The following is a 21,316-nucleotide window of genomic DNA, read 5'->3' as shown; positions in this document are numbered from 1 at the left end:
GGGATAGCCCACATAAATATTGGCCTAATCTGACCTCTTTTGCTCAATGGTGATTCATTTTGGTTCCTGAAAAAAGCATTTTGGTTCCTGAAATTCATTCCAATTGTACAGATGAAATATAACTGATAGAATTCTACAGGATGTGTCGTTAGTGTGTGAAAACAGTCTGGATCCAAGGATCTTAGATGGTAGAGATGTCAGGTGTCATCCTGTGCCAAGGCACCTTCACTTGCTTGCAAGTGTTCGATAGCTAGGCGAAAAATGCGCCTGGCCCCTGGCTAATTTCAAACACAGTGTGAAGAAGTGCTTTCTTTGTCTGCCCTGAATATTCCAGCTTCTTGGGCTAGCTCAGAGTTCTAGTATTATGAGAGACGAATACTATGAGAAGTGGCAATGTGCCAAAGCATGGAGAAGGACATGCATTATTACATGTGACCAGAACCGCCAGTTTCAGTGAACACATGCAGGTTTTGTTACAGTTTGACCAAACTTGAGCCAACAAACAGTTGAGAATGACCTGCTCCTTTGGTAATTCATCAAGAAGAATCCCAACTCAAACAGTTTAAAAAGTTAGTACACCTGGATGGGGCCACAGGGCTTGAACCACATCAGACACAGATTCACTTGCTCCTTATGCTCCTAGGACTTCTGGTCAGAGAAGGGATCTGCAGAATCCTTCTGGCCTAGAGAATCAGATGACATCAAAAGGATCATCTCTCAGATCTGCTCCAGTCCCTCAGTCTGGGCTAAGACTGCTCCTGCCCGTCTCTCGAAGATCCATGCCTGCCCTAGGAGCTATGCTCCTGAAAACAGCTCAGCTCTGTTCTTTCTACAAAAAGAGACAACACACTAATTGTTGTCATATTTTATGGACTGAAGCCAATGTCAAAGCACACGTACCACAATGAACTGCTCACACAACATGTCTAGAAAAGTCCCAAAAGCCTCACAAGTAAATTGAATTGAATTGAAATCGGTTTACATATTTATTAGTAACTTTGTATTAATGTAACATTTTTATATGTAACTGTGTATGTTTGTAGTATTTTTGTTTACATTGTCTGTTGCTGCTTCAGCTTTCTCTACACCACTTAGAAATATTTTAAATATACTATATTAAGTGGTCTAAAAATTAAATAGCAATCATAATAATAAAAAATAAGAAGAAACAAATGAGTAAGCAGGAAATACACAGAGTGTTTGGTGTAAGAAGCACAATGGAAATTCAAAATAGGGATAGCCATGTTAGTCTGTTGCTGTACAATCCAAAAAGACTAACAAGCATTATATTTTGTGGGCCAGATCTGACTTAAACAGGTTCAGGCCTACGAAAGCTTGTGCCACAATGAATTTGCTAATCTGTGTATGGTGTCACAAGGCCTTTTTGTTGTCTAGGACTCCTTTGAAGTAAATTCACATTATTTTACCAAGCCTTTCATCCTAATTCCCGAGTACAAATTATAAGCCTGCCTGCAGCTTCAGCCACTTTCATGTACCACATAAGGCAAGCATGGCCAAACTTGGCCCTCCAGATGTTTTGGGACTACAACTCCCATCATCCTTAGCTAAAAGGACCAGCGGTCAGGAATGATGGGAACTGTAGTCCCAAAACTTCTGGAGGGCCAGGTTTGGCCATGCCTGACATAAGGCATCAACACTGGTTGATAGTGACTCCCCCCCCCAAAAAAAAGCCAGGGAAGTTATTTAAGAAGCCTTTCAGCGGGCACATTAGCTCATATGGGAGCTAATCTGATATACTTTAGAGGAATTGTATTAAATTTTTGGACTGAGTCTTAACCTGTTGTTGGATACAAACAAATACCTTCAGCCCGCAAGCAGAGCATGAGCGCAAAAGCACTCTCTCCCCCACATCCCGTGATTCCCAGAAACTGATGTCCAGAGGCCTATTGCCTCGAATAGTGAAGGTGGAAACCAGCCATCGTGGTTCGTAGCCACTGATAGCCTCTCCCTGCATGAATTTGTCCAATCCTCTTTCAAAGCCATCCAAGTTGGACACGCCCACACTATCTCCCATGGGAGCAAATCCCCACAATCTGCTGTGTGAATAAGTACTTTCTTTCATCTGTTCTGAGTCCCCCAATATCCAGCTTCGTTGGATCACCCTTAGTTCCAAGATTAATCTTCTATGTTAAATTTGCAGATGAGAGCTTCTGTGGTTGTAGTAAAATTGATATTTTTTGCAGATAAAAAGGTTATATCCCTATAGCCATTTAGGGCTCTCTCTCTCTCTCTCGCTTGTGATATGTGAAACTTAGGACCATACCAATGCTGAATCTGCCTTAGGTACAAAGGGAAGCATTTATGACTATCATTAAAATGGCCCTCTGGCAGCACTTTTTAACACTTTCTACTGTCTAGAAAGTGCGCAGGACAGGACAGTCTAAAGCAGAGATGAGGACCTGTGCTCCTCCAGATATTGTGGGACTCGAAGTCCCTCCAGCCGCTGCCCTTAGGGGTGATGGGAATTTTAGTTCAACATCACCAGTGGGTTCTCCAGCCCAATCTGAAGCAATGTGTTTTAGAAAGAAACACCTAAGGTACCATATCCAGTTTTTCACCCCACCCCCAAACCATATACAGTGGTATCTCGGGTTACAGATGCTTCAGGTTACAGACTCCGCTAACCCAGAAATAGTACCTCAGGTTAAGAACTTTACTTCAGGATGAGAACAGAAATTGTGTGGCGGCAGCGGGAGGCAGTATTAGCTAAAGTGGTACCTCAGGTTAAGAAGTTTCAGGTTAAGAACGGACCTCCAGAACGAATTAAGTTCTTAACCCAAGGTACCACTGTACAGCCATCTTTCTCTGAGACAATTGTGTCCCATAAAGGAAACACACAGGGAAATAACAAGAGAGTCTGAGAGAGTTATTTACAAAGAAAAAATGCTGAGCCACCTGTTAAGGTTCTTGGGGGGAAATTCTGTCCCTTCTAGGACTAAAGCGTTTAATTGCTCAAACTGTCTGAAGACCTTCCCAAATGATTTTAAAGATGCAGTCAATTAACCAGGCACCATTTGAGAGGTAGAATTAACCCGCTTTCTCCCTCCACTTCTAAACTGTTGCCTGCTATGTTACTCACCCTTCTCAGGCAACAGAGCTGGGGAAAGGAATTGCACAGAGGTGCGGCTGGCATCTTTGCTGGCCCCTGCCCTGCCTCTAGAAGGAACCCATAGAAAGACCAGCCTGCAAGTCTTCTGAGCAGTTTGTAAAGCTGCGGTTCTGCTCAACTCCAGGGAATCGGGTTACTTTTCTTAAGAACTATTGGTTTTATGCATTCACAGATTCCTGCAAACTTAACTAATTAGGCTGGCAGGTCTAATTTCTATTTGTCAAAGCTATGCATGTACTCACATTTATATGCCTTTTGTTCAAAAATTACATAAAAGCGAGCATCTGGCTTTCTTTTCTTTTCTATAACAGTTCTAGCGCTCATAATAGAAAACACGGCTTCCACCTACTTGGTCTGAATATTATGTGGTAGTAATGTTAAAGTCCACTTGGTTTTATAATATTCTTATATAAAATAATTATAAATGTGCCGTGACTTTAATGGTGGGGAAAGTGGGGGTTGCAATGCTTTAAATAAATAAATCAACGTCCCAAAGGCTAACAAAATCAATAACTAAATCGCTTGAAAAGGGGGGAGAAAACTCTCAGTAATTTTCTACATCAGCCCTATGAATGGGTGCTCAATGGTGCAAATGACATCAGTAGAATCAAACTGAGCAGAACCAACCAATGGAAGAGAAGGAGGGTTCTTTCCAAAATGCCATGGCAAATGCTGCAACAGTGTTTCTCAAGTTCCCATTAGCCAAGACCCAGTTTATTCTGAATTAGAATGTGGAGTCACGCTTCACTCTTGCACTTAGAAAGATATACTTGGAGAGTATGGAAAAGTACAGAAATTACCTATCCCAGAGGAACCTCTTGGGTTTGTTTGTTTTTTGCACTACGCAAGCATCTGGGTGTGCCTCCTGACTGGAAGGAGGCGAAATCCAGAGGAGTGACTCGTGCAAATGCAATGGGTAGCCTCCTCTAGAGGCAGCGCAATCCATCTCTTCATTAGAAATGAACAAGTGGGACCTGCAATAAAATGTTGCAGTATGCAGTGCTCCTGTTCCAGGTTGCTGTCAGCTCTGCCTGAATACAGTTGAGCAGAACTCTAGTATATTCCCCTTTCCCTGGGTTTCCAGATCTGCCCAACAGGCATTCTGCAGCCACTGAGCATACTCCAACCTGCATCGGGATATTTTGTGGTGGTTCTGGTTTTCTCCTGCTTAGGATCCCCTCTCCCCCCCAAAAAAAGGCTTGTTTTCCGCTTCTGCCCAAATTGCTGAACATGCCAGTACTTGCCTTTTAAAGGTAAAGGGACCCTTGACCATTAGGTCCAGTCGTGGCCGACTCTGGGGTTGCGGCGCTCATCTCGCTTTATTGGCCGAGGGAGCCGGCGTACAGCTTCCGGGTCACATGGCCAGCATGACTAAGCCGCTTCTGGCAAACCAGAGCAGCGCACGGAAACGCCGCTTACCTTCCCGCTGGAGCGGTACCTATTTATCTACTTGCACTTTGACGTGCTTTCGAACTGCTAGGTTAGCAGGAGCAGGGACTGAGCAACGGGAGCTCACCCCGTCACGGGGATTTGAACCGCTGACCTTCTGATCAGCAAGCCCAAGAGGCTCAGTGGTTTAACCCACAGCGCCACCCACATCCCTATATACTTGCCTCTTGCTTCTCAGTAACCCCAGCGTATGACTGCCTAGCCATCATCACTCAGCACTTGGGTAGACTACTGGTATAGAGAAGTTGAGCCTCAAAAGAAAATATTGTATTTGGGAGAGAACCTTCAATGTTCTCTCTTCTCAGGCAGAAGGCTGCCCAGAGCAAGGCGGCAAGTAAGCAGGGGCACAAGCAGGCATCCCTAGCGGCCCAGAGAGCAACAGTAAGGAACTGGTGGTTGTTGATGGCTGGCCAGAGAACAAGAGATTGGGTGTGTGCCCTTTACATCCACATTTCTCTGCCTCTTGTCTTCTTTTCCTACCGTCACTCCATTCCATTTCTCCTCCCTTTGGGTTTTCAGTTCCCCGCTGCCCACCCTCAACAGAAATACATTTTTTTGCATTTCTGCAAATCTTGGGGTTATATGGAAACAATCAGTCAGGTCGTCTATCTACAGTGGTGACCCGAGGAGGAATGACCCCTGAGAGGAGTGCGGAAAGAAGAAACATTATGGTGCAGCAGCAACAGCAGCAAAACCGGATGCCTTCATCTGCCCCAGCTGCAACAACACATCTCTCTCCCCTATTGGTCTCTACAGCCACAGCAGGCGCTGTAACTCTCCAACAGTTTGACTTCACCCCTGAAGGCACACTCTTCCATTGTCTCCCAAGACAGACGGATGCCAACTCATACCTCCCCAGGCTTTTTGACATTTTGGCTACTTTAGCAAGCTCATTCAGAGAACTGGGTCAGAATCAGAATACAGGATGGTATTCAAACATGGCACAACTGCACCCCTCCGGCTAGCCTGAAAGAGGCAAGCTCAGAACCCTGAATCATTCAGAGAAGGCAATGGACCATCTTCCCTGGGCTGTGGCATTTGGCCTCACAGGAACTCTTATTTATTCAATATATTCCTTGCAAGCCACTCATAGTTTGGGAATTACTGTACTCGACAGCTTTCCCTCAGCTCCCACATGAAATTTCACTACATAAACAAGTACTAACTTGGGGGAAATAACTCTGCTCACTGGTTTACAGGAGTGATTCTGACAGCAAGTGTAATATATTTCCACTAGAAATTTTCCATTTCAGGACTCCAAGGACCTATATATTGACACATCCATAACATGCAAATATGTACACACAAATCACTGCAAATGTAAATGTGTGCTCTGAAAGCCAGTTCTGTGCTGGGACCTTTCGTAGCCAAATAAACGTGAATGCTGGGAAAGGTGTCAGGTTGGGAAGGAGGAGGAGCCAAGGAAGAAAAGCGCGGAAATGAACTATTGATTGATTGGTGTGTTTTTTAAAGCCCTGATTAGTTCCTTCAGACGCAAGCAGTGATTATTTTAAAGTTCATGAGTGAAGCCGTCTTGAGGAAGGGCCATTTGCACTATACATTTAAAGCAGTATCGTGCCACTTCCAAGAGTCAAGGTTTCCCCCAGAGAATCCTGGGAACCGTAGCTGGAGAGTGCTGAGAATTGCTCAGAGAACTCTGTTCCCCACACAGAGCGACCATTCCCAAAGTGGTTTAACAGTCCATCCCTCTTCCTAGGGAATGTTGGGAATTGTAGCTTCCTGGGGGTTACAGTGGGTCTCTCAACCATTCTCAACACCCTTAGCAGACCACAGATGGGGCCTCAGATACAGTGCACAAGTTTTGCATGAAGATGTCAGGTTTAATCCCTGATATCTCTAGGCCAAGCATGTTCAACTCCCAAGAGACTGTGATCTACTCCCTGTATAAAAAAATGCAGTGATCTACCCATTGTCATTGGAGGGAAGGGGAGCATGTGTGGGGTGGGTGGACTGCCCAGAGCTGCTGAGCTTTTTGGGGGGGAGGATTGCACAGAGTTTTTTAGCTCCCCCCCCCCGGTAACTTTTTGTACACAATAAGGATCCCACAATCTCCCAGGATCAGCTGGGGACATACCGGTAGATCACGATCTACTGGTTGGATATCCCTGCTCTAGTCAAAAAAGGACCTCCCTCAGTGGAGCTGCAAAAAAACCCCTCAATGGTGTTTCAATATGCTGCTTTAAGAACTAATAACGACATTTTCATAAACTCATAGAATTTATAGAGTTCCTTTTGTCCATTGATGGTGCCATTTTGACAACAAAAGATTAGCACTTGGGAAAAGAGTTTAGGACTAGCACACACGTTTCTGGTCATCTTTTTAAAAAATAAAATAAAAATTGCACTCTATTGCAAAGCACCGTCTTTTCATCTTTTAGCTTTGCCCCTTCAAATTCCATAATTCAATTCTCTACCATTTATGTTAAGAGAACAGGTTAATTATTTTGTTGAGTTAAGAGACAGACACTTGTGTCCATATTAGGTTACACAGCCCTTTGGTAGCATATCTCAGAGATAGTCTAGATCAGGGTTGGGCGGGACGAGGGGTTTGCTTGATGGATCTGGTAACAGGTCCCTCATCTACTACTCCTTCCCACACAAAGTAAAAATAAATTTAAAAACTGGTAAATAAGCAATTTATTTACAAAATTCAAAGACAAATATGTATACTGATTAATCATTATTGAATACTATTTAAGATCACTGAGCCACTGCAATGCAATTAAAGGTACAGTCATACCTCATATTATGTTTGCTTCATGTTATGTTCTTTCAGGTTACGTCCCGCAGCAACCCAGAAGTACTGGAAAGGGTTACTTCCAGGTTTCACCGCTCGTGCATGCGCAGAAGCACAAAATGATGTCATGTGCAGAAGCGCCGAATCGCAACCCGCACGTGCGCAGACGCGCCGCTGCATGTTGCGCTCTTTTCATGTTGCGAACAGGCCTCCGGAATGGATCCCGTTCGCACCCAGAGGTACCACTGTAAAGGTAAAGGGACCCCTGACAGTTAAGTCCAGTCACAAACGACTCTTGGGTTGCAGTGCTCATCTCGCTTTACTGGCCGAGGGAGCCGGCGTTTGTCTGCAGGCAGTTTTTCCAGATCATGTGGCCAGCATGACTAAGCCGCTTCTGGCGAAACCAGAGCAGCACATGGAAACGCCGTTTGCCTTCCCGCCGGAGCGGTACTTATTTATCTACTTGCACTTTGATTTGCTTTCAAACTGCTAGGTTGGCAGCAGCAGCGACCAAGCAATAGGAGCTCACTCTGTCGGGGGGATTCAAACCGCCGACCTTCTGATTGGCAAGCCCAAGGCTCAGTGGTTTACACCACAGTGCCACCTGCCTATTATATGATCCTTGTCTAGTCTCATGATTGGTCTCTCAATGCTGAGTGTTCAAAGTCAGATCCTATACCCTGCTCACAAAGCCAACAACCCTGTACCTGATAGATTCATTAAAAGACTGAATATTAGTCATAAGACAAGACCAGGTCATACGTTACTCATGGACAACCCGACTTCTGGACTGGGGTTGACTGGCTGGAGCAAGAGGGGAAAGTGAAGTACCTGAGGATATAGAATGCAGGATATAGGACAAAATCCACATTGTCAAGTCTTGGCCTACATCACATTTCAATACACCTTTTGTTGGACACTCTTTTTTTGTTTTATTTTAGTAAGCACAGCAACCCAGTCTCCAAGAAAGTACTGAAATTTCAGGAATGCAAAGTGAACATCCCTTCAATAGAAAAGGAAAAATATATGTGCCATGGGAAGGTGTGTTAAAAGGCTTAGATAATCATCAGGAAGGGATTTCAATTAGCTTTTTATTGACTTTAAAAGCAATGGCTGCAATTCTCAGCGCAAAGTCTCCTGGAGATGGTTTGAGAGTCGCTTTCCCCAACATTTTTCAGAAAGCTTAACTAATTCACTGTCTATTCTTACTTTTCAGATGGAAATTAACCAAAAGATGGATTTGGGTTAGGGGAGTGGAAAGGAATTGGACATTCTAAACACTCGCTGCAGTATCAACAGATGAGAAACACTCCTCAAGTGAACATGAAAAGGGGAGATCTTAAACTTGGAACACATTATTTATTATAAAACAAATGAGAATAGAGATAGCCGATGAAGTTCAGGTGCCATCATTGATATGCATCTCGCAAAACAGACACTCACTTATCTTCCAAAGCAGCACAAAATAAGGCATTCCCAATTAATTTGTCTGAAGGCCACTAAAACATGTTGTCTGCATGGCATTAAAAACCAGCAATCATATTTTGGTTATTCCATCATAATTATTAGGCTGTGTTTCAGTATTCTAACCCACTCTAAATCTGCAAAGGGGAAAAAATACAATTAAAGACCATACACTGTGGTACAAATCTCCGATGTAGATAAAAAGCAATATGGTATGGTGCGATGGTGCCTATTCTACAATCTCTCCCATCAAAGCAAGATTCTCAGAGCACAATCCTATATCTGTCTCCTAAGAAGAATGTCCCACTGGTTTCAATGGGGCTTACTCCCAGGTAACTGACAACAGGATTGCAGCAACAATAAAGATCACATTTCTGATATTCATCCCTATGCTAAACAGCCAAACTTCTGTACAGTGAATTAAATGAAAAATAAAACTTTTGTGCAAATAAATTCCTTAATATTAAATGTACAGAAAATGCACTACAGACGGCATATGCTACTGAAAAATGCATACCTGAAGATACTATTTTGTAAAAACAAAAGCTATTTAAGCATACATAGAGAACTGCACAGGTGCTCTGAGCATTCCCTCTCAGAAAGCACTCTAAACCCTCACCTTTTCAATTATTTTTCATTGAGTCAATGCAGCAGGAACTAAAGTTAATAAAAAGAAACCCAAAACAATAGCATCCGTTATTTCTCCAGTAAGTTAAAACAGGTGTTTGATAGGAAGCTGTAAAATAGATAGTAGTGCGATAACACTGTGGTAGAAGAGCCTTTGGGGTCTGAGGCACCGCACACCTGGATTTTGGTTCCCACTGTGGTTCAGCTTCTCTGTTAACCAATGAACAACATGAAGAAAACACAAAACAACTTGAGGACTCTCCAGCAACTACAAGGTGCAGAACAGTTATTTGTTTTGCTTTGTTCTGCCAGTCAAATAATTATCAAACACTGAAGACCTTATTGTCTCTGGTCTTCCTTATCATTTCAAGTTACAGAAAAAACTATAGACTTTCAGAATCATAGGGTCATCTAGTCCAACTCCCAGCAATGCATGAATCTCAGCTAAAGCATCCTTGACAGAAGCATTAAAAAGAAGTACCATGTCAGATCACATAGAGATTCCTCATCACAAAAAATGAAGCTGCTGACAGACTGTGCGCCTCCTTTCTCCTTATCCCCATGTCCCTGTTCAGAGATGCCTCCAGTGGTAGCATGTGTGGAGAACCAGGCCATCTGTCTTCATTGAGGGAAATAACTCTCTGGAAAGAGTTGCAAGGGGAGGAGTATCTGCTCCTAGATGTGGGGGCATGCATGACCCCCGAAAGACTGGGGAGAAGAGGACCTCATTCCTCATTGCTATCAGATGACTTCATGATTAAGTAATGAATGGTGGACTGCCATATACAAAAAGGATTTCTTGTCTGATTTTCCTTGAAGTCAACACATACGTAGTCAATTGACTGGTGTTTCAATACAACAGTGAAAAGCACCAAATCTAGATTGGATGGGCATGCTCGCTGAATGGAACAACTTGCCCAAAATACGAGAAATTGAAGCCTGGCCCACCTCAAGGAGTGATAGAAGGCACTGCTACTTAGAAAACAGTCACAAATCAGACTGAAATAGTAATGGCCACCAAAATAGATGCTGGAGGCCACAGCTGTCCACCTGCCTATGTAGTGTAGGTACTCAATAAATTTGCCACTCTCGGTCCCAGGTCATTCCTGATAGCGCTCAATGCTATATGTTCTGGAAGCACCATGTATGTCAAGCTGCGCCTCCATCTGGGAAATCCCATGCATGCGTGAGAAATTTTGTTTACAAGAAGTTGGGCTCCATTTGCTACTATGCCAGTCCAAGTCATTGCAATGACACAGATTGATAAATGGAGTTAGTACTTATGTGTGGTACTTTTGGGGCTTGATGTGGCTGGGACAGCTGTGTTTTCAATCCAACTGCAGTTCTGTCCTAACAGCACTGAATTTATCCCCACCGGTATAACCCTTTCCATTCTAGATACAAGTTCCTAGCTGTCATGAACATCTGAGAAGGCTTAGGAACACCCAAGCATGTTTGGTGACTATTCAGAACCAACAGAGGTATAGAAGAGGGCTTTCAGCGGATAGTGGGTAGGGAACCCTGCTCTTCTCTCCTGTTCTTGATTTCATTCCTACGGCTATAGGCACTGCTGCTTCCCAATCCATCTAACCCATCTCTCCGTAGGAACACAGGAAGCTGTCTTATCAGACCACCGATCTATCTGCATGCAAAGCACTAAGCTATGGCCTTTCCCATGAACTTCTCTCCATCTATATACACATTACTACCATGGTCTTATTTGCCCCAAAATTAAACTCCCAAACGTTGAAACATGAATGTTATATGAAATAATCTAACGTAGCTCAAAATAAGCAAATGTACTTTAGAACCTGGGTTTGCTTAGAGCCTTTTCTTTTGTCTGTGGTATATGGACACAAAGGCCCAGTGCTGCCACACATGTCCTGTACACTTGCATCTTGAGATAGTAAGAAATATACCGTATTTTTCGCTCTATAACACGCACCCGACCATAACACGCACGTAGTTTTTAGAGGAGGAAAATCCGTAGGCATGCCACCCGTAGGCATTCCCTCCATAACACGCACAGACATTTCCCCTTACTTTCTAGGAGGAAAAAAGTGAGTGTTATGGTGCAAAAAATACGGTAGTTTTGGAGGCAACAGAATATAAGTCAACAATGGGCTGAAGAGGAAATGGGACAAAGAAGCGTTTAAATTGGGCAGAAATGGGAGGAGTATCAGGTCAAGAGTTCTGCCCAAGACTGCCAGGTCACCCAGCTTCCATCATTTCCTTCCTCACGGATAATTTCCTAGCCAAGGCTTGTAGGTTAAGCAACAGCGGCAGCATTTGTGGCTACCCTCCTTTCCCCTCCCCACACTAAGAGATACAGCATTCCACTTTCAGGAACCACATGCTATTAACTGAAATAACAACTTCTGCCAAGACTTCGACAGAGCTGTGTTAGTGATGTTAAGTAAAACAATCACTTTGGCGCTATGATTGCTCAAATACCACTCCTGCCTGATCTCTACTCCCAGAAGCCCCCTTTTAAAGCCACGAGAAACTTCTCTGTGCTTTTATAACAAATAAACAAAATTTCATCCATGGCACTCAAGTGCAAAAATGCTTTTAACCAACTAGAACACAAGACTTATATTAAAAGTATATTTCCCTACTGGAGAAAAGAAAAGATGAGATTATCTATTACACACCTACAAGGTTAAACACCAAAAAGCAAATCTTTTGCTGTACAGAAAGTTATCCTTTAAAACCAAGAGTTTTCATGTTGCAGACAACATATGTTTTGTGTCAGAGTGTAGCCAAAGTCCATAGGTAAAGCCAAAAGTACCCCTGACCATTAGGTCCAGTCGTGGACGACTCTGGGGTTGCAGCGCTCATCTCGCTCTATAGGCCAAGGGAGCCGGCATTTGTCCTCTTCTGGGTCATGTGGCCAGCATGACTAAGCCGCTTCTGGCGAACCAGAGCAGCCCATGGAAACGCCGTTTACCTTCCCGCCAGAGCAGTACCTATTTATCTACTTGCACTTTGACGTGCTTTCAAACTGCTAGGTTGGCAGGAGCAGGGACCAAACAACAGGAGCTCACCCCGTTGCGGGGATTCAAACCACCGACCTTCTGATCAGCAAGCCCTAGGCTCTGTGGTTTAGACCACAGCACGACCAGCGTCCCTAGCCAAAGTCCATAACAATGGATTAATTCCATTCTTCTATGTCGTTTATACAGTGTTATGTCTCCTCCTTGAAAATTGATATCTCCTTGCATCTTTTCACAACTCATGAAGGCTGCAGCTGCACAACCACTGGCCAAGAGTTTAGAAAGTCAAGGTTTCCCTGCTCCACCAGTGCTTTTCCAACTCTACCACCCCCACCTCCAAAACAAGACTTCATTTCCTGTGGTGGGGGGACATTATGTTTTCCCCTTCTACTGGAGAGGTTAAACCATGGGCTTCGCCTTGCGAAATGAAGTGGGCAGAGTCCCGCGCAACAGACTTAAAATTAAAAATACAGAACTAAATCTGGCACACTGGCACATACATGGGTGCAACCCACTTCGACAAAAGAGCCCATAACAATAGCTGGAGGTTCCCTTTCCATATGGATGCAGGAGCAAACAGGACTGCCAGCCAGCATTTCACCAGTAAATAAAGCATTCTAACAGGCAACCAATTCTGACAACAGAAAAGCCAGTACAATTCAGGATTCTGCCAGATTTCCAGCTACGATGGGAAATCCAACACGACCAAACTTGCCGCAAACTTCTCTGCCTTTGTTGCAATGAACCTTCCCCAAAAAAGGGAGGCAAGGAAGCACTTGGCAAGCACTTAATAACTGCAAACAAGCATCCCTATGGCCTTTTCACTGCTCAGAGAAGATTAAATGGCGAATTACACACACTAATCAGAATCCTCCTCCAGTAACTGTTAGGGGGCCAAGGTGTAAGAAAAAGACCTCCAAGATACCAGTGGCAACAGGTTTTCAGGAGCTTTAGGAGGGGTGTTATCTTGGACTATTTTCCATAAAGAGATACGAAATCTGAAGATGCTGCAGCTGGTTTGTATTGATTAAAACACAGCCCAACACAAATAGAAGAAGACGCCTTCACCCCGGTTTGGTTCCCCTTTATCACATACACAGCCCAACAAGACAACAGCAAGAATCCCCCAAGAGCATACAAATCAATCCGGCTAACCTGATTCAAAAATACAGTCGTACCTTGTTTTGTGACCAGGATCCGTTCTGGAGCCACGGCCGCTAGCCAAAACAGACACAGGGCAAAGCACCGCATCTGCGCATGTGCGCGGAGGTTTGTGCTTCTGCGCGAAGCACGGTTTTAACTTCTGCGCATGCGCAAGCGGCAAACCCAGAAGTAAACCATTCCGGTACTTCCAGGTTTGCCGCGGACGTTCACCAGAATGGACGCTAGACAAGGCGAACATTCGCAGAGGTGTTACTGCAAACACTCACACACCGTTCACAAACAAAAACAATTCTCACTACAGCCAACCAAAGTCAACCAACCACACCCTAAGCCACATCCAACCTCTCTCACCACCAAGGAAATACAATAAGTGAATAGTAAGACAACCCATACAAGTACGCTGACACAACCCCTCCCTCACACACTAAGTAGAATAATAGAAGCATAGCCACCCGACCCCAACCCACTTACCACTCCCCTCCTTTTTCTTCCTTCTTCCTAATTGTTCAAACAAATTCATAAACCAAAAATTTATATACTGATCACTAATAATAAAACATATGTTGTAGATGTTTTTCCACACTTATTATGCTATTTTTGTGATATACAAATGAAAATATTGGTATACTTATTTGTATAATTATATTCTTGTACCCAATTAAAAAACAACAACAGCCCAACCCTTCTTTTAGGCCCGCATCAAGGGCTGTAAAAGGAACACGACGTCACAAAAAGTCAACCATTTGAAACCAAGTAAACAAATTATATATACTTTATGTATATGTTTATATATACTTACTCAAAGGTTATTTGATTGGTTTTTAACTGTTTAAAATTTATGTGAGATGTTGCTCATTTTATAGCTCCTGATAATGGCCTAAAACAACTACAGGCCGAAATGTGTTTGGCCTTTCTTTTTGTTTACCAATAAATCCACATTTTTAACTAATAAATTCCAGCTTGAGATTTTATCTCTCTTTTTGGGTTGCTTTGAATGCTTACCTTTGGTGTTTTGTTTTGTATCTGTCCAAACAAGTTTGCCACTCCTAAAATTTGACCCAGGTCAGTCTTGAATATGGAAGCATTTAATCCCACAATGCATCAGTCACGCACCATCTTTTTATCAAATAACCATGGCAAATGGGCTTCCAATGTTTGTGTGGTGGGCAGAGATAGGGACGGGGAACCCTGGTTTAAGGAGCCATAGCTTATATATCTGAGTTTCTAACACTGGAAAAATGGCCTCCATGCATGAGATTCCTCAGCCATGGGCAATAGGGTCAGAGAGGCAGAGATGCACTTCACTTGTTCTCTCCCAATACAGTACTAAGCTAAAACTAGCTTGGTGCTTCTCCACTTTCCTGAACTCCCAAAGAGAGTAAGACTTATTCTAGGCACACAGGGCTGGGAAGTTTTGCAAAATGGAAAAGAGAATTTGAAGGACCTTTCCTTGCCCCCTGACCCCACACAAATAGATATATGGAGGAACAAATGGGCCAGTGTTTCCTGCGGACCTATCCTAAAGGCTCCCTTAGAGAAGACTCATAGCTGAAGCACTGCATTCCCTTGAACAAAAGGCAGCCTTCTCCATAAGCAGGAACGATGCGCAGCTGTGCCAACCTCAGAGCTTGTGCGGAAAGCAAACATGCCTAGCTGGCAACCACAGGTTCAGTGCAGACCAGGACAAACAGCGAAGACCCACTGCAACCTCCTAGCTGAAAGCTTTCAGTCCCAGCAGGTTTTGGTGCACTACAAAATAATGCAGCATGTCCCCTGTACAACACACACACACACACACACACACACACCCTTCTGAGACTTAGCATTCTGTGGGTCTAGTCTTCCTGTCTCAGAAATCACTAAGAAAAGGTGTGGGTCTCAACCTAAGGCAATGCCATCAGAGTAAACAAAGATCATGCATCATATAAGAATGCCCCAGAATAACTTCTTCCTCCCGACCTTTCTGGTGCAACAGGAGTTTGGGATCTCTCCACACTAACAAGTGCATATTTTAAGAGGGGGTCAGAAAGCCCTTTGTCTCCTCTGCATAGGGGACCATGATAAAAGCAGCCTTTGAATGTAATATCCTTCCCTCTTAACAAAATTAAAGGAAAAGCTTGTTATGGGGAGTTAAGCTGTTCTGCTTATATTAGCGGCCTATCATTAAAAAAAAAAATCAGCAGAGAAGCCTGAATATATCACTTTATATGCTTGGCCTCAACCCTCAGCCCACCCTCCCTTTGCATGTCTGGCTGGCTGACAAGACTTTCAGATAAATAACAGCAGTACTGTTCACTTTCCAATTTCTGAACTCCTTTTCCAAGCCAAAATAGGAGCCCCCAGTGGTTAAAGAATTCCTCCTTCCTGCTGCTGTCGTCCCCACCTCCTTCTCAACTCCAGTCCAAAGCCCTCGGCTGCATTCAGGAGGACACTTCCTGCTCTCCACTTCCACCACGGTGCCTTCAGACCAGCTGTTTTTCACGCCATCTATTAATGGGAGGGGGACACAGTTCACACCACACCCTGAGATATGTCAGAGTTTGCATTCTATTTCCTGTGCCCCCCACCACCACCAATCCTCTCCAGTCTCTCACACATCATCTTGTGTTTCCTTCAAGCAATGCAAATTTTGTTTGGGGCCTGCCTTGCACTGTCACACTTCCTGGACATGGTCTTTGTCCTTCCTTCCTCCGTACTGGGATCTTTTTAATTAATTATTTTCACAGGGGCTTATTTCACCACTTCACCTGGGTGCCTTAGATAGCTTCTCATATACTTTCCAGCTCAGAAAAAGCTAAAACTGCCAACCAGATTTTCTTCAAGGCCACTTTTTCATGATCCAGTCTCGAGGTACCGCGTTCTCCTTTTGCTAAAATTCCTGCCTTGCCTCTGACCCCACCCACACTTTTGCAAGGTCACTTGCAAGCAAAGATAAAATTGCAATATTTTAAGCAAAAATGCAAACACCACATGGACTGAGTTGTGACGTGGGTTGGAATCTGGCTGTCCAAATGAGCTACTGCAGCTGATGTGAGCACCTGGGAAGACTAGGCAGGTCTGTAAGTTGTGGATGAAGCCATGAAACCACCTTAGAGAGAATTGCAACACTGGTCCATCTAGCAGCCTGGTATTCTCTGGCTGGCAGCAGCAGGTCATGGTCCTTCCCCACATGCTACTGCCTGAGATCCTTTTGATACCGAAATGGAGGCGTTTGGCATATGAAAGGGGCGATCTAGCCCTACTGCGAAGCTCCTCCCCACCCCTGCCCAGTCCAGAAAGACCCATGAAACTGAGTGCTCACCCTGGAGAGATCCCAATTCACAATCCTTAGAGCTGTCCTGGTGCTTGGGAGCAAAGGCGGGAAGGTGGATTAACGACTGCAGGAGTAAGTAAACTGCATGTTCTTGCTGGGGGCGGGGGGGGGGGGGAGAGATACCTTTCGCCCAGAGGTCCATAAAAGCCTGCAAAGAGCTGCTTAGAAGGCAGTTGTGCACATTCAGCACTGCAATTCGAAGGAGGATTTTTTAAGAAGAGGACTGCAATTTGGGGAGGGCAAATGCATATGTATGGGAATTACGCAAATATGTGTTCCAAGGCAGCAAGGGAAGAAATCCTAAATATAACATTACACGAGTGGTATAGAAATCCAGAGGGAGTGGCTGGGTTGTGGGGGGGAGAGAGGTTTTTCCTGCTCTTGCAATCCCTCATTTGACAAAAATCACTTAACCTGGCACAGGTAAAAGAAGACTGCAACATCTGCCCCCTCATCCTGAGAGTTCTTCTTACACAACCCATCCGAGATATGCAGAACATGGCCAGAAGTTGCCCCCGCTGCCACCCACTGTTCCTTCCTCAGCGTCACCTTTGATTCCGTAGGAGAAAAAACTCCTGACCCCGACAATGGTATCCGCAGTAGCCCTAGGAAACACCATGCGTGACCTGAGAGCAAATAGGAGTGGCCCAGCCCTCTTCTTTCCCCCACCCACCCACCCGAGAGCAGAAAAGGAAAGTGACATCATTGTGTTTGCGCATGAGGCAGAGGGGAAATAGTGCCGCTCAGAAAGCTTGCTCTCCAGTGCGCTCAAATACGTAGCGAAGGAACAGAAAAAGAGAGGGAGGGAGGGAGGGAGAATACTTGCCTCACTTTGCCAGGTATGGAGAGAGTGTGCCGAACACTTCTAACAATGTGCCAGTGCTCTGTTTCCCAACCAGCGATGCACTTCGACAAACATAAGTGTGCTGTGTCATAAGGGAAGGAATTCAGCTTGTATTTACTTTATCTGCACACCGAAGGAAGTATCTGTGCTATCCCATCTCTGAAGCTTTTCAGTGCCATTGCTGACACTAGAGGGGTGTGTGTGTGTGTGTGTGTGTGTGTGTGTGTGTGTGCACATATACACACTTCACTGCTCCTGTTTCATTTCAAGGCTGAGGCTGAAGGCTAGGCAGAAAATGGAGCTCACATACCAGGGCCATATAAAGAAGCCTTGTAAGACTGCCATGAATTCCTACCTGCCAAGATACTGGAGCCTGGGTGGGGAGGGGGAGTGAGGACACCATGGAAACCGACATCTCCAGCCCACTCCTCACCACATGACTCTTAAATTGGGCCAATTTGTTTCCCCGGCTGTCAGCCAATCAAAGCAGGATTTTGTGAGCCAAACGACCTAACTCATGGCACAGAACAACAAGGTGTTAGCCTTCAGTCTCACATCTTTGTTCTCCAGCAGGCAACTCCATCTTAGGCACTTTCAGAAGTAAAGCACAGCAAGGAAAAGGCTGCCAATGCTAAAACTGAACAGTTGCTTTCTGTTTCTCTCTCCCCCAATCTCTCTTTCTCTGTTGCAACATCCTTTAAAAAATAATAGGAGCCTGACAAAAAGGGTTACACCCTGCATTCAAAAGATGACCACTCCTCTTCGCAAAGTGAAGCACCATTCGTCCCACCCATTATGAGACACGCATTTCAGATCAGACCATTTACTTAGCTAACCAACTCTGTCCTCCAGTAAAAAGAGGGAATGGAGCAAGTCTAGGTGGTTTTAAAGCGTGACGTTTGCTTGATTGGCATATGTCTGGCGTAACAGCTTATACACATGCTTTTGATGTAAATATAAATGCTTCCACGAAGAGCTTGGTAATGCTTATTCAATGGGGGGGGGTGAGAGAGAGAAGCAAACAAACATACATACCTACATACAAGCAGGTTTGAAATTAAAGAATGCATGTAATACATTGCTTTGAAATAGCTGGAAGAAGAACCTGTATGGGGCACTGGCAATGCCAACTACAGCAAGTTTATGCAGATTATGCATTCTACTGTACTTATATATTTAAGAGACCACCACTGCAAGCTTTGAAATCAACCGAATTTCCTTAACTATTATTAAAGTATGCATCTTGTCCGTAGAGAGGGAAATGTTAAGAGAATGAGAATGCTGCACAAAGCAATATAAGGAGAGGCATGCTTTATCTGCTTTTTTCATTAAGTGTTTGGCTCCCCTCCTTCCACTTTTCACTTTTAAAAAAGTTCATCAGAAGTTCTAAGGACAGCGAGCCAAATAAGAATTGGTTCTTTCTGCATATGAACTTCCAGCAATTACACCAGCTCATGGCACCCAGGTCAGTACTCTCACATTTCCACAAGCTTATATTGAGACAAGTAGCCCAGTTACCAGGCTGGATCTCAAATATTCATCACTAGTCGTCTAAACGCAAACTTCTCCCTTTGTCAACTCCAGCCAGGGCTACCTTAATGGAAAGGTGGGGGTTGGGGGGAGTGCCAGTCAGAAACCATCTGTTCCCCCCACCAAAAAAAAAATAAAAAAATTTCCACTGCATGAGCAATATTATGGCAAGTGACAGTTCCATACCATTATTACCAGAACAATAATGGTTGTAGCACAATTAAGCCCGAGAAAGTGTCATCAGAACCTTAACCCTTTGCTGGCCGATCTCTCCCCTCACAGGCACCCAGGCAAATAACTGAGTGGCAAACTAGTACAGCACAACTCCCAATTCAACCTGCTGTTTTTGTTTCCCTCTCAAACCTCGCCCCCCCCCCCCAATATTTGAGCCAACAGTTTTCCCCAATGTCAATTTACACTGCTTAACATGCATTAGGATTCCCCTTAGCAGGACTGAGAATGTCCCAATAGTATGTTTTCCCTGGCTAGGTGAAGAAAGAAACCCCTTTTTCCCTTCTTTATTTGCCCTCGTTAAAAACCCGCGCCTCCAATAAGAGCCCAAACACTTCTTTAGATTTTTTTTTCCTTTAAAAAAACAAACCAACCCCAAACCCCCTCCCTCCCCCAAGACAAAACGCAGTGCCTGGACGGGACAGCACAAGGGACCCAGATTATTTTTCTTTAGGTTTGTTTCGAGAAGAAACTAAAGAGGCACAGACCTGAGCAGGAGCTGCAGAGCAGGAGAAATTTTTCTTTCCCTTATCAAGGTCCCCCTCTCTTTTTTCCTCTGGCTCTCACTCACTTACCCCCACATTCACACACACACACACCAAATCCGGGTAGCTCATCCACACGCATACACTCCCCGTCTCCCCTCATCAGCTCTATGCAGTTCTCAGGAAATGAATGGGGGGGGGGATGGAAAGGGAGGGGAGGGGAGGGGAGGGGGGGGCAAACACAGAGAACTGTTGTACTTGCAAATGACTTACCCGGATCACATGATGGGCTAAATGTAGGGTGGGCCAGTGGGTGGAGGCTCCCGAAACAAGAGAGGGCACAATGTAGCGCAGCACCAGCGGAACCTTACCGGGGACGCATCGGATTGCATTGGGGCCCCGGTGAGGGTGGGCCGGTGGGAGGGGAGAGAAAGCTGGGGGGGGGGAGAGAGAGAGAGAGGAGAGATGCGATGCGGCAGAGGCGGCTTCGCTCCCTCTCTCCTTGCCCTCAAGGTGGGGGTGGGCGGAGGAGGAGGAGGAGGAGGAGGGCGGGGGGGCTGGGCGGGGAGGAGGCACCGCCAACCCAAACAAAAGCCCCCCCCCGCTCCACCTCCCTTCCTTGCTCCACCCAAAAGGTGGCGGGGTGGGGTCGGGTGGGGGAAGAAGGCAATGCAAGCGCGGCTTGGAATGCAGGCGAGGGCTCCAGACCCAGAGGCCCCCCCCCCCCCCGCAACCATCAATGGGCGGAGAGGGAGGAGGAGGAGGAGGGGGAGGGGCGCATCTGGGTCCCCGGTGCCCGGGCAAGAGGTGCAGGGAAACGCCCCCTCGAGGAGGGAGGCTGCGGGGGGAACGCCCGGCTTCTCCGCCCCCCGGTTGCATGCGAAGGGCGGCGGCGGCGGCGGCGGAGGAGGAGAGGGGAGCCGGGGGGTGGGCGGAGGGGCAGCGCCGAGGAGGGCACCGGATGGCCGGCCGGCTGGCTGGCTGGCTGGAGCCGCAGGCCGCGCGGGAAGCGGAGGCGCGCGCCTCTCCGGAGAGGGCTCCCCGGGCGCGCCCGGCCCCGAGCAGCCTCCGCCAAGGGGCGAGCGGCCCTTCTCTGCAAGCGGGGGAAGGGCAGCCGAGGCATCCGCCCCCCTCGCCCGTGGGTCACGCCGCTTTCCTCGGCGTTGGGGGCGGGAAGAGCCGACCGAGCCAAATGGGAGTGTCTCAGGCGGCAGAATCGCCTGGGACGGTAGACCCCCATGTCTACAGTTGGGACCTCGGGTTACATACGCTTCAGGTTACAGACGCTTCAGGTTACAGACTCCGCTAACCCAGAAATAGTGCTT

At 45.6% G+C, this 21,316-nt stretch overlaps 1 protein-coding gene across 3 annotated transcripts in view; it reads right to left on the bottom strand.

Annotated features, from left to right (window-relative positions):
- KLF12 (KLF transcription factor 12) overlaps positions 1 to 20,519 on the bottom strand; it is a 235,268-nt gene extending 214,749 nt beyond the window's left edge. Inside the window, exon 1 of one of the 3 annotated variants that reach the window (XM_081858262.1) lies at positions 20,265 to 20,519. The gene's annotated coding sequence lies outside the window, so the exon portion shown is untranslated. Of the gene's footprint in view, positions 1 to 19,994; positions 20,174 to 20,264 lie in introns of those variants that run through there. The other 2 variants (XM_081858264.1, XM_081858263.1) reach the window with 2 other exon arrangements.
- Positions 20,520 to 21,316: the final 797 nt, after the last annotated feature.

The sequence above is a fragment of the Podarcis erhardii genome, assembly GCF_964252035.2.
Source record: "Podarcis erhardii genome assembly, chromosome: 4".
NCBI lineage: Eukaryota > Metazoa > Chordata > Lepidosauria > Squamata > Lacertidae > Podarcis > Podarcis erhardii.
The sequence above is the reverse complement of the archived record's forward strand: the minus strand, read 5'-3'. Positions and strand labels throughout refer to the sequence as shown.